Source organism: Petaurus breviceps, unplaced genomic scaffold (genome assembly GCF_028583685.1).
Source record: "Petaurus breviceps papuanus isolate PSGF00001 unplaced genomic scaffold, PetGlider_PUasm1.0 89749, whole genome shotgun sequence".
Taxonomy (NCBI): domain Eukaryota; kingdom Metazoa; phylum Chordata; class Mammalia; order Diprotodontia; family Petauridae; genus Petaurus; species Petaurus breviceps.
The window spans coordinates 136,515-152,937 of NW_027187114.1; the positions used below are offsets into that span (position 1 = coordinate 136,515).

The window sequence follows — 16,423 nt, forward strand, 5'->3', positions numbered from 1 at the left end:
ATATATATATATATATATATATATATATATATATATATATATATATACACACACACACATACATATATATATGTAAATATATACAACCTTTAATTGATGTACTACCTTCTTCTAAAGAATTACAAACTATGTTAGACCATAATCAACAGGGAATTAAGGAATATAAAATACAAACTCATACAGGACCCGGCAAATTAGCAGAAGCCTCACACTTAGCAACTTTTGATATTAATCATTGTTGGTATGATTTTTTATTGGGTCTACAACTGCCCAACATTACTGCTCTTGCTAACGCTTTATTGTTATTCGCTACTGTACTGTTGATTTTATGCATTTGCAATTTCCACATATTTTATAAAACAAGATATATGTACACCAAGTTAACCCCTAAAGTTGTAACAGCCTACATCATAGGCATGTCAAAACCGATGGCCAAGTGAAAGATTAATGATTGATCAATGATCAATAATCAATAATTAATCAATATTGTAAGTTCTTCCATATCCTCTTTGTGACCTGTGAGGACTGCCAAAAACGCTGACTCTCATCCTGAGAATCCTTGGAGCAAGGAAGCAGCTGAAGGCAAGAAACTCATGTGACTGGGACCTGGGCCAACCTCCCCCCTTTTATGATAAAGAAGCAGGTTTGGGGAAAACAAGGCCAAGTTCTCACAAAACACACTTCATATGGCTAGGAACTGACATTCACCTTGGGTTTTGGCAGATCTTGTTATCTGGAAGAAGGAAAGATATGGGACCCAGGGTTACTCTCCACAGGATCTATTCATGATCATTTTACAGATATTTTAACCATTTATACATTTGTTTTTAAAAGTTTAACTTATTTTTATGATTACTGTTGCTGTTTTTTTAAACACAAGCTCTTAAGGAATATAAAATACATATGTATTTTTGAATACATTCCTCCCACTTCCTCTACCTAACAAGCAATGGTAAGAGAGATTTTCTCCAAAAGAAGAAATTACATAGTCCATTTCAGTTCAATTCAGAGTGCTCTAATGCAGGGTTTATAGGTCTCTGATGTGCTTATCAAATAATACTGGGTATTTGATCTGGGTATCATACTAAACTATAAGTGCTAGCAGGTTTGTCTTTCTGAGCTGCAGGAGGGAAGAAGGAAGGGACTGGGCCAGGGGTCCCCTTTAATTAGACCTGGAGGGGGGTTTGGGAGTGGCGGGCAGAAGGGGCCCTGGAGGCCCTCTTGTTACTGGTGACATAAATCTCTTAAGAGAGGGGTCTCTAACTCCTTGAATTTTATTGTTGATTGCAAAAGCATTTCTTAGATCTTACTATGTGCCAGGCATTCTGGTAAGGGTGGGAACAGAAAGACAAAAATCCAGCCCCTGCCCTCATAGAATGGTCACATTCCACAGGTGACATTCACTCCCAGACTTGCTCCCTGGAATTGTGAACCTCTCCTCCCTCACAAGTCCAGTCCTATTTCTAGGAAAAGAGGCGCTTGTTTGGGAGGTTGAGGTAATGAGTCCCCTCAGTTCAAGGATTCCCTCACCGCAACCTACTGCACTGGCCAGGAATCAATGAACTTTTCCCAAGAAATGACTCCAGTCCCAGAGAGGTTAGGGGTGGGGAAGGGTCAACTGTGGCCCTGTGACTCTCTGCAGAAACAGTAACTGTGGATCCAGGCTCCGCTCTGCCAGGCCTTATGTATGAAAAGGGAAGAAGTATGACCCAAGGATGCACTCAGTAGGATATACCTAGGACTCTTCCCTGGAAATCTTATTCATTTATATATTTATTTTCAAAAATTCTTCTTGTTTTTATTGGTACCTTTTAGTTTTGAATCATCACATTCATTTCTAAATACATCCCCCCCACTTCTCCTACACAAAAATTCATCCCCAGTAACAGGGATTTTCCTCAAAAGAAAAAATGACACTGTTCTATTTAGCTCAATCAGCATTTGGTTTTCTTTCTCTTCAGTTATTTATAATGTAACATTGAGTATTGGAGTTGTGTTTGTCTGATCTTTTTTTATTGTTTCTAAATTTTTCAACTTAAATACAAAATATGAAAAGAAAAAAGAAATAAACTTAAATACTGAAACTAAAAGAATACAAAATAAGAAAAAAAAAACATTGCCATGGGCACAGCAGAACAAGAGAGAGGGTTCAAAATACACAAGAGTAAATTTCCATTTCAAGAAAGCCTATATGGGGTGGCCAGGTAACACAGCGAGTAAGAGCACCAGCCCCAGAGTTGGGATGACCTGGGATCGAATCTGGGCTCAGACACTTAGCACCCACCCAGAAACACCTGCCTGTGTAACCCTGATCAGGTTACTTAACCCCAATTGCTTTTAAAAAAAGAAAGCCTATATAATAAATACTTCTCATTTGTTGAGATCTGTCTGTCTTCTATTTGCTTCATTACAATTTTTCTTTTATTTTTTTTTTTATTTTGGAGGGGAAAGGCAAGACAATTAGGGTTAAATGATTTCTGCAAGGTCACACACCTAGTAAGTGTGCCAAGTGTCTGAAGCTGAATTTGAACTGAGGTCCTCCTGACTCCAGGACCAGTGCTCTATCCACAGCAGTGCCACATAGCTGCCCCTTTCTTTTGTTTTCTGCTGTGCACTTTTTACTTCATTTTTTTCCCCTTCCTCCACTGCCCCCCCACAAGGCTACAGTTAAGGATATATGTATACACACATACATACTCATATACATACACACATACATATATAGACATATACACGCAAACATATACATATACACACATAAGACCATACTTACATACACTTACATATACATATACTTAGATATCCATAATCATGGTCATATATAAATACATTCATATGCAACTATGTAAGACTGTACTATACTGATTTATTGTCTGTGTCTGTGAGAGCAGAGAACCTCCTCCTTCATAATCCTAGTCTTTCCATATGTTACCAAGTCCACCAACCTGGCATTTCCTACCCCACAGCAGTATTCCCACCTCATGCTCTTTAGTTCTTTTAAATAGTCCAAAACGACATTGGAGACTACTGCTGACGGGTAAGGGAGTATCCCTACTTTTCTCTCTTCATTAAACCTATTTTGGCCTTCACTTTGTTTTAGATGGTGATTAACACCCATGTTCATCAAGTCATCCATCTATTTCCTTTCCTTTCACATATTTCTTGAACTGATCCTATTATTTAAATGAAAATGTTCTCCGTAAATTCACCAATGATCTCTTAATTACCAACTCTAATGACCTTTCGTCAGTCTTCCTTTTGACATCTCTATAGCCTTCCTCACTGTAAATCATGTTATTCCCCTTGATACTCTTTTCTCGCTAGGTGTTTTCTGATATTACTCTCAACACTAGAAGTCAGCCTGGATAGGAGCAGCCTCCTATAAGGATGACCATTCTCTCTGGAGTTGGGCTGACTTTTATATCACTTAGAGTTGGTAGATCACTTGCTTTGGTCCACAGGGTCATGATGCCTATGAGCATCTGCATCTCCACTTCCTTATTAAACAAAAGGAAGGAGGTGGATAGATGGCTCAGTGAATAGTGCACCATCCCTGGAGTCAGGAGGCCCTGAGTTCAAATCCAACCTCAGACATTTACTACAAAAACTAGCATGTGACCTTGGGCAAGTCACTTAAACCCAATTGCCCTACCTTCCCCTATCACAAAAGCAAAAAAAAAAATTCAATAAAACGAAAGGAAGAAGCAGATGAAGGAGAAACAGCTAGCTGAAATTTTGAACTACATACATTATATCGGCAGCTCAAACCCAACATATTCAAAACAGAACCCAGTACCTTTTTTTTTCCCAAAGCTCACCCCTCTAATGAACTAATCTGCTACTATCAAGGACAACTCCATCCTCCCAGGCATCCAGGGTTGGAACCTTATAGTTATCTTATAGGCCAACCTGTGCTTTCCAGGCCTCCCTCTCACTTCTCAGATACTGGATTCTTCCAGTTCCCCTTCAAATTGCTCTTCTCCCACTAGAACATAAGACTGCCGAAAGCAAGGACATTTGTTTGAACATGAGCCTTCAGCACTTAGGACAAGACCTGTCACATAGTCAGCACTTAGGACAAGACCTGTCACATAGTCAGCACTTAAGAAATGTTCCTTGTCTCTTTCTATCTGTGTTTGTCTCTATTTCTGTCTCTCTGTGCCTCTCTCTCTTTGTCTCTCTCTGTCTCTGTTTCTGTGTCTGTCTCTCTCTTCCTCCTCCTCCTCCCTCTCTCTCTCACCTCACCTACAGACCTACCTCCCACTATTGCATAAAGTTTTAGTTGTTTCCCTCCACCCTCTCTCCACTCTTCCTGTCAGTGTGTTCACACCTAAATTATCATGCATCTCTCTATTCTATAAATACTTGTACTACCTGTATTTTTTCCATCAATAGGCAGTACGGTTCCGAAAACAAGGCATGCTTTCTGTCTTTGCAAGCCCAATTCCTAGAATGGGGCTTGGCATATAAAAGGTGTTTCACAAACACTTTTAGACCACTTAATCACTTGTGAGAGGTATAGTATGGTTTTAGGCTCACATCTTGTGGCCAAACCGGATATTGCAGCTTACTAGTTAAAGGAGAGCACTGCCTTGTGATCAGTTAAGATGGTACAGCCATCTTGTGTCCAACTCCTACTATTACACTCTAAGCCTTTTTAAAATACTCCTTTCATTGGATTTTTAACCCAATCGATAGCTCACTCTTTAAAGTAGGGAATATGGCACCAAAGGAAATCATAGATTTAGGAAGTGAATTGAGTAATGAATTCCTGAAGTCTCAATCAGAATTCAGACTAAACCATTACTTTAAAATTTTTTTCACTCTTCACTGTTTTCATTTTTAAATTTTTTCTCTTAATAGGATTTTTTCCAATTACATGAAAATATAGCTTTCAACGTTCATTTCCATAAGATTTTGAGTTCCAAATTTTTCTCCCTCCCTGCCTTTCTTCCCCCTCTCCCCACAACTGCTTGCAATCTGATATAGGCTATTCATTTACAATCATGATAAACGTATTTCCACATAGTCACAGTGTGAAAGAAAAATCTGAAAAAAAAGGGAAAACCACAAGAAAGAATAGCAAAAAACAACCCCCAAAAAGTGAAGCATTCAGACTCTGGCTGTGGTCAGCATTTTCCATTGTGAGTCTTTTGGAATTGTCTTGAAACATTATATTGATGAGAAGAGGAAAATCTATCATAGCTGATCATCATGCACTGTTGCTTTTTCTGAGTTCAGTCTTCTCCTGGTTCTGTTCACTTCACTTAGCATCAGTTCATTCAAGACTTTCCAGGTTTTTCTCAAGTCTACCTGCTCATCATTTATTATGTAACAATAGTATTCCATTAAATTCATATAGCACTACTTGAGGTATACCACAAAATGAGAGCATTCAATTAGATGAACCCCCCCAAGTCTCCTAAGTCTCCAGTTCTCTGCTCCTGTGAGCCTCGGAATGGACTTTAGCACCAATTCCACTTGCTGAAATTCTTCTAGGCTTTGAAGGCACACCTCTGGTGCCACCTCCTCCATGAAGCCCTGTCTATCTACCTGCCCACCCCAGCTAGTAGTGATTCTTCCTTCTTTGGAAGGAGTTTGTTAGGCCTTTCTTTTGTACTTGTAATAGTTCTAACCACAACTCCCCAGAAGAGGTAAAGGATGCTAGGAGGATATCAGGAAGGCGTTCAGCAGGTTGAGTGGGCCTTATGACGAGAAATGGTTTTAGGACGTGGAGGAGTGACCCAGGACAGGCAGGAGAAAGAGGCAGGGGGAACAGGTATATCTATATCCTAGGAGGGAATGTCCACATTGATTAGATTGCAGACCTTTAGTCATATCAGAGGACAGGGTTTTGTGGTCATGTCTCACCTCATGTCTCTTCATAGTGCCATCATTTCACATTCCTGTCACCTTCCTCTGCTCTGGGCATAGGACCCTGTAGGTAGTAACAGGAGCTTCACAAATGTTATTTTAATGAACCATATGGCAATGGCTTCATTTTACTGGTGGAGAAATGGAGATACAGGGAGAGAAAATGTATTGTCCAAGGCCTCACACTAAGTGGCAGAGCCAGGATCTGAACCAACCAGTCTCAGAAAACTCTTCTAAGCTCAGTGGTCATGCCACATTGACTTGTATGGAGGAAGGCTACCTTTCAGTGTCCTGACCGTGGGAATCAGTTCTCCTTGTGATTTACACTTATAATTCTGCCTCTTTCACAATGCGAGCTCACCTCTGTGCCAACACACACACACACACACACACACTTTTTTATTCATTCAGAATTTCCTGAGAATGGAAAACTTTGTGTTCCAGACCTTCTCCCCATCCCATCTCATCCCATGGTCTTGTCATAGATGTAGACCCCAAAAAGAACTTTAGAGATCATTTAGTCTAACCCCTTAATTTTGCACATGTAGATATTGAGGTGCAGGGAAGTTAAATCATTTGTCTGGGGACAATCATGTTCTAAGCATCAGAGGCAGGATTTCTGATACTGCCCTGTTATCTGAGTTCATCTTGGAAAGGAATTGGGGGTATGGGGATGATGGAACTGGTGGTTCATTGGGGAACAGGAGTAGGGCCCTTGGTGAATTCCTCTTCAGGAAAAGGTATGAAGGATGGATTGGAAAGTCAATTTAGGCTTGACGTCAGGAAGACATGTCTAACAACTAGCTCTAACAGTAAAAGCTGTCTCCAAGTAGAATGGGCCATGTCAGGAGCTGAGAAGTTCCCCTGCCTTGGTGGTCTTCAACCAGAGGCTGGAGGTTAGGACAGTATGCAATGGTATATAGACCTGGGGTTGCTCCTTGAGGTGCCCCTTCAACACTGTCTATGTATGACCTTGTGACCCTCCCTTCATTTTCTATTTCTCTTTCTCTGTCTTTCTGTCTCTCTCTGTGTCTATGCTGTCTTTGTGTCTTTCTGCTATAGTATTTTTGTGGAACAATGTTACATATGACTTGGTGTAACTATTCTGTTTGATAATCATGCATTTCCAATACAATTTATTGGTTGATTCTCAAAAAAAAACCCAGTATTTTACTTTTCCTATTACACATAGTCAGTTTTCAGCATTCATTTTTTTTTTATGATTTTGAGTTCCAAATTTTCTTCCTTCCTTCCTTCCTCTTCTCCCTCCTGAAGAAGGCAAGGAATCTGATATATGTTACACATGTGCAATAATATATAACATATTTCCATATTACTCATGTTTTGAAAGAAGAATCAGAAGGAAAAAGCATGGAGAAAGAAAAAACAAAGAAAGCAAAATAGTGTGCTTCGATCTACATTTTGACACCATCAGTTTCTTCTTTGGATTTGAATAATATTTTCCATCATTACATCCTTTGGAATTGTCTTGGCAGAATGTCTTGCTGAGCAGAGCTTAGTCAAACATAGTTTCTCATTGCACAATGTTGCTGTTGCTATGTAAAATGCTCTGTTTCTGCCCATTTCACTTGGCTCTTCCTGGTTTAGGTTTCAGCACCATAATTGTGGCATAAAATGAATTTAGTAGGACTCCTTCTTCACCTATTTTCCCAAATAGTTTATACAGTATTAGAATGAATTGTTCTTTAAATGTTTGGTAGAATTCACTTGTAAATCCATCTGGCCCTGGGGATTTTTCTTACGGAACTCATGGTTTTTCAATTTTTTTTTCTAAAGTGGGGTTAATTACTATATTTCCTGTTCTGTTAATCTGGCAATTTATATATTATTTTAGTATTATTAGTATTCATTAATTTCATTTAGATTGTCCAATTTCCTAGCATACAATTGGGCAAAATAGCTTCTAATTATTGCTTTAATTTCCTCTTTGTTGATGATGAATTTACATTTTCATTTTTTGATACTGGTCATTTGGTTTCCTTCTTTTTTAAATCAAATTAATCAAAGATATGTTTCATTTTTTAAAAAATAAAACCATCTCTTAGTTTGATTTATTAGTTCAATGGTTTTCTTCATTTCAATTTTATTAATCTCTCCTTTGATTTTCAGGATTTCTAATTTGTTGTTTAATTGGGGATTTTTAATTAGTTCTTTTTTATATTTTTTAGTTGCATGCCTAAATTCATTGATTTCTTCTTTCCCTATTTTATTGATATATGCATTTGGAGACATAAATTTGCCCCTAAGTACTGGTTGGATGCATCCCATAAATTTTGGTATATTATCTCTTATTGTCATTCCCTTTGATGAAATTTATTGTTTCTACGATTTGTTGTTTGATCTACTCATTTCTTAGTTTTAGATTATTTAGTTTCCAATTAGTTTTTAATCTCTTTTTTCCATGGCCCTTTAATTTTATTGCATCATGATCTGAAAAGGATGCATTTAATATTTCTGCTTTTCTGCATCTGATTGTGAGGTTTTTATGTCCTGATATATGGTCAGTTTTTGTGTAGGTGCCATGCACCATTGGGAAAATTGTATATTCCTTTCCACTTCCATTCGGTTTTCTCCAGAGATCTATCATATCTACCTTTTCTAAAATTCTATTTAGCTCCTTAACTGCTTTCTTATTTATTTTGTAGTTAGATTTACCTAGTTCTGAGAAGGGAAGGTTGAGATCCCTGACTAGTCTAGTTTTATTGTAAGTTTATTCCTGTAACTTATTTAACTTCTACTTTAGAAATTTTGATGCCATTTGGTACATATATATTTAGGATGATATTGATTCATTGTCTATGGCATCTTTTAGCAAGATATAATTTCCTTCCTTATCTCTTATAATTAGGTCTTTTTATGTTTGCTACCCTATTTTATTTTTACTTCAGCTGAAGCATAATAGATTTTCCTCCAGCCTTTTATCTTTACTCTGTATGTCTTTCTGCTTCAAATGTTTTTCTGGTAAACAACATATTAAAAGATTTGGGTTTTTTTTCCTAATTCACTCTGCTATATGCTTCTGTTTTATGGGAAATTTCATCCCATTCATATTCGCAGTTATGATTACTAACTGTGCATTTCCCTCCATCCTATTTTTCACATGTTTATTCCTCTCTCTTGCTCTCACTCTCAGTCTCGCTCTCGCCCTTCACTTTGTCCCTCCTCGCCAGCGTTTTGCTTCTGACCACTACCTCCCTCAATCTGCCATCCCTTCCAGCCCCTCCACTTTTTTCCCCTTCCCCTCCTATTGTTTATATTATTCCCTTTCAGTCAAATCTGATGAGAGTAAGGTTCAGACAATATTCACCCCCTCCCTCCTTTCCTTCTACTATAATAGGTCTTTTATACCTCTTTGTGTGATATAATTCACCCCATTCTACCTCCCATTTCCCTTTTCTTCCAGTACAATCCTTTTTTTCACTGCTTAATTTTTATACCATGTTATCAAATTCAAATTATACCCATACCTTTGTCTATGTATATGTTGGCTAACTGCCTTAACAGTTACAGTAACAGTTCTTTTTTTTTTAAGCAATTGGGGTTAAGTAACTTGCTCAAGGTTACACAGGCAGTGATTTCTGGGTGTGGTGCTAAGTATCAGAGCCCAGATTTGATCCCAGGTCATCTGGATTCTTGGGCCAGTGCTCTTACTCACTGAGCCACCTGGCCGCCCCTACAGTAACAGTTCTTAAAGTAACAAATATCATTTTCTTATGTAGGGATATAAACAGTTCAACCTTATTGAATAATGTTTTTTTTTCTTTCCTGTTTTCCTTTGTGTGCATCTCTTGAATGTGCTCAAGATGCCCACATCAACCAAAATTATGATCTCCCTATGGTTAACCTTGATATGAAAAAGGAATTTCTGGAGTGATTAGGTTGTAAATAAGACAAGATAATTGAAAAAGTGTCAATTGAAATGAAAATCCCAGGATATCTGTGTTTCCTTTACCATTAATATGACATAACACAGTACATGTCCACAAAATACTTAAGATAAGAAAAGGCCCATTCAAGGTAGTGTCTAGTCAAGACACCTTTTCTCTGGTAGTAATAAACAAGAGAATGTTCTAGTCAGCTTCAACTGGCCTTGTCGTGTCGATATAGGAAGGGGCATTTTGAGTTCACTCAGAGAGCAAAGCATGTCTATTATGCCAGAGCACTGCAAAGCATTATGGTAGATTAAGCTCAGAGTGGGCCACAATGCCTCTCCTGATTGGCCAATTCAGGTCTTAGGCCTTTCTCATATTTTGGGGGTTCAAAATATTTAGGGTAGGGGTCTATAAAACCAAAGTACTTGGAATGGAAAATTCTATGTACAACCAGAGTAAGAACAGATGGAGTGGGCGGCCAGGTGGCTCAGCGAGTAAGAGCACTGGCTCCAGTGTCAGGATGTCCTGGATCAAATCTGGGCTCAGATACTCAGCACCACACCCAGAAATACCTGGCTGTGTAACCTTGAGCAAGTTACTTAGCCCCGGTTGCTTAAAAAAAAAAAAAGAATGGATGGAGTGCGAATACAGATGGAAGCTTACTATCTGAAATTGTATTTTAATTTCTGGTTAATTTTCTTTGGATCCATGTGTTTTTTCACAATGTAACTAACACAGAAATATGTTTTGTGTGACTGGACACATGTAATCTGCATCTAATTGCTTAATATCTCAGGAAAGGAGCAAGTGAGGAAGATGAGGAAAAAATTTGTAACAAATATTTTTTCAATAAATGTTAAAAATTGTCTTTACATTTAATTGGGAAAAAGTAAAATACTATTTTTTAAAGTGCTCTAGACAACTATTGATTAGAGACATGCCATAAAACACCTCTGAGGAACCATCTCATGATGACCAGATTGGATAATATAATAGGGAAAGAAAATGACAAATGTTGGAGAGGGTGTGGAAAAATAGGTATGCTAATGCACTTTTGGTGGAATTGTGCATTAATCTAACCATTCTGGAGAACACATGAGAACTAGGCCCAAAGAGCACCGAAACTGTGCATAACCTTTGACAATAGCACTATTAGATCTGTAGACCAAAGAGATCAAAGAAAAAAGAAAAGGATGTATATGTACAACAAAACTTATACCAGGACTTTTTGTGGTGGCAGCAAAGAACTGGAAATCAAAGGGATGATCAACAAATGGGGAAGGGGTGAACATATTGTCTTATATGACTGTGAGGGAATAGCGTTGTGCTATAAAAAATAATGAGCAAGATGCTTTTAGGAAAACCTGGGACGACTAACATGAATTGCTGCAAAGTGAAGTGAGCAGAACCAGTAGAACATTGTACACACTAGCATCATTAACATATAATCATCAACTGTGAATGACAACTATTCTAACATTACAGTGATCCAAATTACTTCCAAAGGACTTAGGATGAAAAATGGTATCTACTTCCAAAGAACTAATTCTTGTAGTCTGAATGAAGATTGAAGCATACTTGGTTTTTAATTTTTTTTATTATTTTTGGTTTGCATTTTCTTTTTCAACAGAGCTAATATGGAAATACTTTTCATGATTGCACATGCATATTCCATATCAAATTATTTGCCTTCTCAAGGAAAGGGGAGGGAAACAATTTGTAACTCCAAATATTTCTGGCCCTGTAACTACAGTGCCACCTCTGTATGTCAGGGGAACACCCTCCATTTTTCAAATTCATCACACTCAAAGCACATTATCAGCTTATACTCTATCAAATAAACCTCTATGAATACTTAACTGTAGCAGGTCCTGGTTATGGGATGGTCTATTTGGGAGAAAAAGGGCAGTGCTCAACTGGGGGGGGGGGGTGCCAGGAGATTGTAGCCTGGAGCATTGAGGATAGGGTTTGGGGAAGTTGAAGTAGAAACTTCAGGCTCTGCTTACTTAGAGGGGTGGGCTTACTTAGAGGGTATCTAGGGATCTACAGTTGTTGCTAGTGGGAGCTAGGCCAAGTACCCTTTTACTAAAGTATTTAGGCTGTGGAAAGAATATAATTTGAGGCTAAATAGCTCAGATCTAACACACCCTTAAGTAGCTCAGATGTAGCCCAGGCTTAGTATATGGGGTAATAATTAACTTGTGTTTGGACCTTCGTTTCACAAGCTTCTTTTCCCTTGTCTAACTGTTCCCATGCCATTCAGAAAAAAAAATATTCTATTCCAACGATTTAACCTTCCCGGTAGGCAGATGACAAGCCTGTGTATCTCTGATATAGCTACTGTAACTTCCCCCCTTTTTCTTTTGGAGGAGGTTAATTCAAATTAACTTCACTGCAGCCCTAGCTCAGTTATAGCCAGGACAACAGGGAGAAAATAATCTTAATGGTTCAAACCTCTTACTGTCTTCTCAGCTCCATCAGAGCTGGATGACAGGGGAGGGCTCCGGAGCCCTAGCAAAGAAGAACTGGGACCAGAGGCAAGAGGATCTTAGCGGTTGTGACTTGTCCCTGTGGCACTAATCTGGTCAGAGTTGGATCACAGTGAGAAGGCACCGTAGCCCTTAGTTTTTTCAGAGGTAGGGCTACAGGGAGGAGGAGAACAGTGCCCTTTTCTCTTTTTTTGGACATAAACTTTTCTTAGGTGTTCATTCCTTGAAAGTTTCCGATCTACTTCAAGACGTTAAGAGAAATTGCTTTTCATACAACACAGATATTACAACTTTGTAACAGTAACAATCATGGTCTTAATTTTGAACTTTGAAATAAAAACAATTGAATAACCAAGCTGGCGACCTTAAACTTCAGTTTTTGGAGTCACACAGAAGTAAAATTTTTTTCTTGGACTAGTTTGATGTTATTATAATCATATCCCTTGTTTTTTTTTCCATTTTTAAGAAATTCCTATAATCAGAGCAAGTGGTCAGAAAAGATATAAGCACACTATAAGTATATGAGATGTTGCTGTATTCAGTCTCAATGTGTAGTAATTCAATACTCCAAACAAGTAGATGAATTTAGTACACTGAATGGGGTGTACTCAGTGAAGACTTCCCAAAAGTGGGAAGGGAGTAATCCGAATGGAGTCCCAGGGTCCTTGGGACAAGTACAGAGGTCAGTATCCCCTATCCTTTTATTTTCTTTCTCCATTTTCTTGTATTCTAGTATAATTCCTTATTAAATTCTTCTTTCCTGAATCAGATTTATCCTGTAGTTATGCACTGTTTTCTTTATATATATATATATATATATATATATTCCCCCTAAGAATGTAAGCCTAATCTCTCAGACAAACCTTAAGCAATGGGAGCCAGGTAAGATAGCTATTACATCATAAAAGTGAGCCCTGCTTCTCAGACAAACAGGAGCAAGGGACAGCCTAGCCATAATGATCTACTTCATCCAATGGGAGTCAGGTAAGAAAGGTTTACGTCATAAAAGTGAGCCCTCTTTCTCAGACAAACAACAGTGAGGGACAGCCTAGCATATAAGGATCTACCTCAGCCAATGGGAGCTGGGTAAGATAGCAGGAACGTCATCAAAGTGAACCCTGTACGTCAGACAAACAGCAGCAAGGGACAGCCCAGCCTGTAAGCATCTACCTCAGCCAATGGAAGCAGGGTAAGATAGCTCTAACGTCATCAAAGTGAGCCCTGTGTCTCAGACAAACAGCAGCAAGGGACAGCCCAGCCTGTAAGCATCTACGTCAGCCAATGGGAGCTGGGTAAGATAGCCATTACGTCATAACAGTGAGCCCTACTTCTCAGACAAACAGCAGTGAGGCACAGCCTAGCATGTAAGGATCTACCTCAGCCAATGGAAGCAGGGTAAGATAGCTCTAACGTCATCAAAGTGAGCCCTGTGTCTCAGACAAACAGCAGCAAGGGACAGCCCAGCTTGTAAGGATCTACCTCAGCCAATAGGAGCCAGGTAAGATAGCTCTCACATCAGAAATGTGAGCCCTACCTCTCAGACAAGCAGGAGCACAGGACAGCCTAGCTTCTACAACCCTACCTCAGCCAATGGGAACAAAAAGATAGTGCTGATAAAACAATGTTCTGAGACTCCCTTGTGGGAGTTCTCACCTAAAGGGAACTCAGCCTCCCAACCCATGGGAGCCAGGTACAAGTCCTGAGTTTTGCCCCTGTTCTATGTCTCTTTCCCCTGCTAAGCTCTCTGCCCAGGTCCCAACCATTCTCTGTCTCTTTCCCCTGCTAAGATCTGTGACCTGGTCCGAACCAATGGGAGGCAGAGATAGCTAAGCAGTATGTCTCTAAGAAATCAGAGCTTAAAAACCCACTCTGCCCTTTGCTGAGTGCCTCCTTCTATGGACTCTCTCTGGGGAAGGATGCCCCGTTCCAAGGAAAGGAAAATAAATATATCCCTGCTTATTGTCTTTGGGTAAGTGGTTCGATTTTTGACCTACACAGCCCCAGTTGCCTGACTTCCCTCCTCAAAGAAAGAAAGAAATTCAGACAACAACCTACAAAGTTACTGGAATGATACCTGTGGAGGGAATGGTCTGATAGGGTCCAAGCAGGTCTCCTTCTGGCCAAAGACCTCTATGGACTCATAGAAGGATTCCTTTCCAGTTCACAGATTAAGAAAAGAACATTTAGATAGAATGTTGAGGGACATCCACAGTTCATGGGAATGACCTGAGTGAAGATTCAGTCATTTAGAGTGGTCAGACATAGTCAGGTAAAATGAGAATTAGAGAACAGTGTCATAAGAACTGAGAGAGAAAGGAGTATCCAGGAGATGGGTGTGAACAACAGCTTCAAAGGCAGTGGAGAGGTCAAGAATGATGGAAAATATGAGACGTGTCAATTAAGACATGATTGTCTCAGGGGAGAGATCAATTTCAGGGAAATGGTGAGGTCAGACTATTCCATTCATATTGATATGCCCCACTTTTTATCCCATTCCCAAATGATGGGAATCCACTTTGTTTCCAGGTCTCAGCTACCACAGAGGGCATCACCTCTAAATTCTGGAACCATGGAATGGCGTGATTTGTATCTTTTCTCCTAGAAAATCATTACTACAGTAATGGGCCTTGTGAAAGGCCCTTTGGTCTCTTCTGCTACTAATTCAGCCCATTGGCTACTTACCCCAGTTCCTTGTAGCAGCAAGCACCCCAGCGTCCCCAGGGTCGCTGCCACAACAGGTTCTTAGATCTGCTTTGATAAAGGAAAGCAGCTCAAAATGGGTTAACAAGCTTACTTTAATCAGTCAAATATGTATCGTTTACCTAGTTCAGGGGAAAAAGGTCAGCACCCCGAACTTCAGAATATACAGACAGAATTATCAAGACAGAAACAGATCAAGTAGACAGATTTCCAAACTATTCAACTATTACATCCATACCAAACAACATCTGAGTTTTTCAATGCCAGGGGCCTCTGGACAACAGCTTCCCAGAGTTTTATCTGATCAAATCACAGAACATTTCTCAAAGTGAGCCCCCAAAACAAAGCCTCACATCAGGGCTTATATAACCTTCTCCTGGCTCAGAAAATGTAGCAACCTTTTGGACCCATTGGCCAATCAAAATGTATCTACTGAAAAACGAGCCTCCCACCCCAGGCTCCAGGTGCACTTTAGCCTAGGGGCAGGAAAGATCTTAAAAATTTACATTCCCATTACATTCAGCCCCAAGATCTTTTATGCCCATAGCATAGTCAATTTACTTTTGAATTAGCACTAAACATCTCTTAGGTCACATTTTCAAAATACAGAACCAAAGCCACCAAAGTGGCCACTGGGCCCCAAAAAAACACAAAGTACATTGCATCATCACCTCAATTCAAAACAAGAGTCCAAACAAAGCTCTCTTGGGCAGGGGGTGGGGGTGTCCTTCCCATCACACAGCTCCAGCCTCTGCTCCCAAGTACAGAGAGGGGGCTGGGCAACAAAACCAACAAGATGGGGTCCTTGGGGGTCCAAGGCACATCATCCCACCGACCATAGTCACAAGTCCATCCTCCCCCTGGGGCCCAAACTGTGGGATGCAGCCAGGAAACACATTCAGTGCCCCTGCTTTGCTGCTCAGTTCTTATCTTTTCCTATGGCTGAATTCCGAACTCCTGTGTTCCTTCTTCTCCTGCAGGTGGCAGCCGCTCCTGGATTCTGCCCAGGTCCCGATGCAGGCCACTCACCATTCCTGCTCTCAGCTCAGCGAAGTCCACATGCAGGGCATTCTTTTCTCCTGCTCCACGGCTCCACAGAGTCACAGCTACCACAACCAGAAAACAAACAATTATCCCAGCCCCCATACTTTCCTTTTACTTTGCAGATCCTGTTCATGACGCCATTTTGTAGTGGCAAGTACACCAGGGTGTCTGCCAACACAGGTTCTTATATCTGTGTTGATAAAGCAAAGCAAGTCAAAATGGGTTAACAAGCTTACATTAATCAGTCAAACATATGTATCATTCACCTAGTTCAGGGGGAAAAGGTCAGCACCCCGAACTTCAGAATATACAGACAGAATTATCAAAACAGAAACAGATCAAGTGGAGAGATTTCCAAACTGTCCAACCATTACATCCATACCAAATCAACATCTGGGTTTTTCAAAGCAAGGCGGGGGGGGG

At 39.8% G+C, this 16,423-nt stretch overlaps 1 long non-coding RNA gene across 1 annotated transcript in view; it reads left to right on the top strand.

The window, feature by feature from the left end:
- The window catches only part of LOC138176497 (uncharacterized), a 26,471-nt gene extending 10,419 nt beyond the window's left edge, over positions 1-16,052 (top strand). The window contains exon 4 of the long non-coding RNA XR_011172315.1: positions 15,937-16,052. This is a non-coding gene — a long non-coding RNA (uncharacterized lncRNA). The remainder of the gene's footprint in view (positions 1-15,936) is intronic.
- Positions 16,053-16,423: the final 371 nt, after the last annotated feature.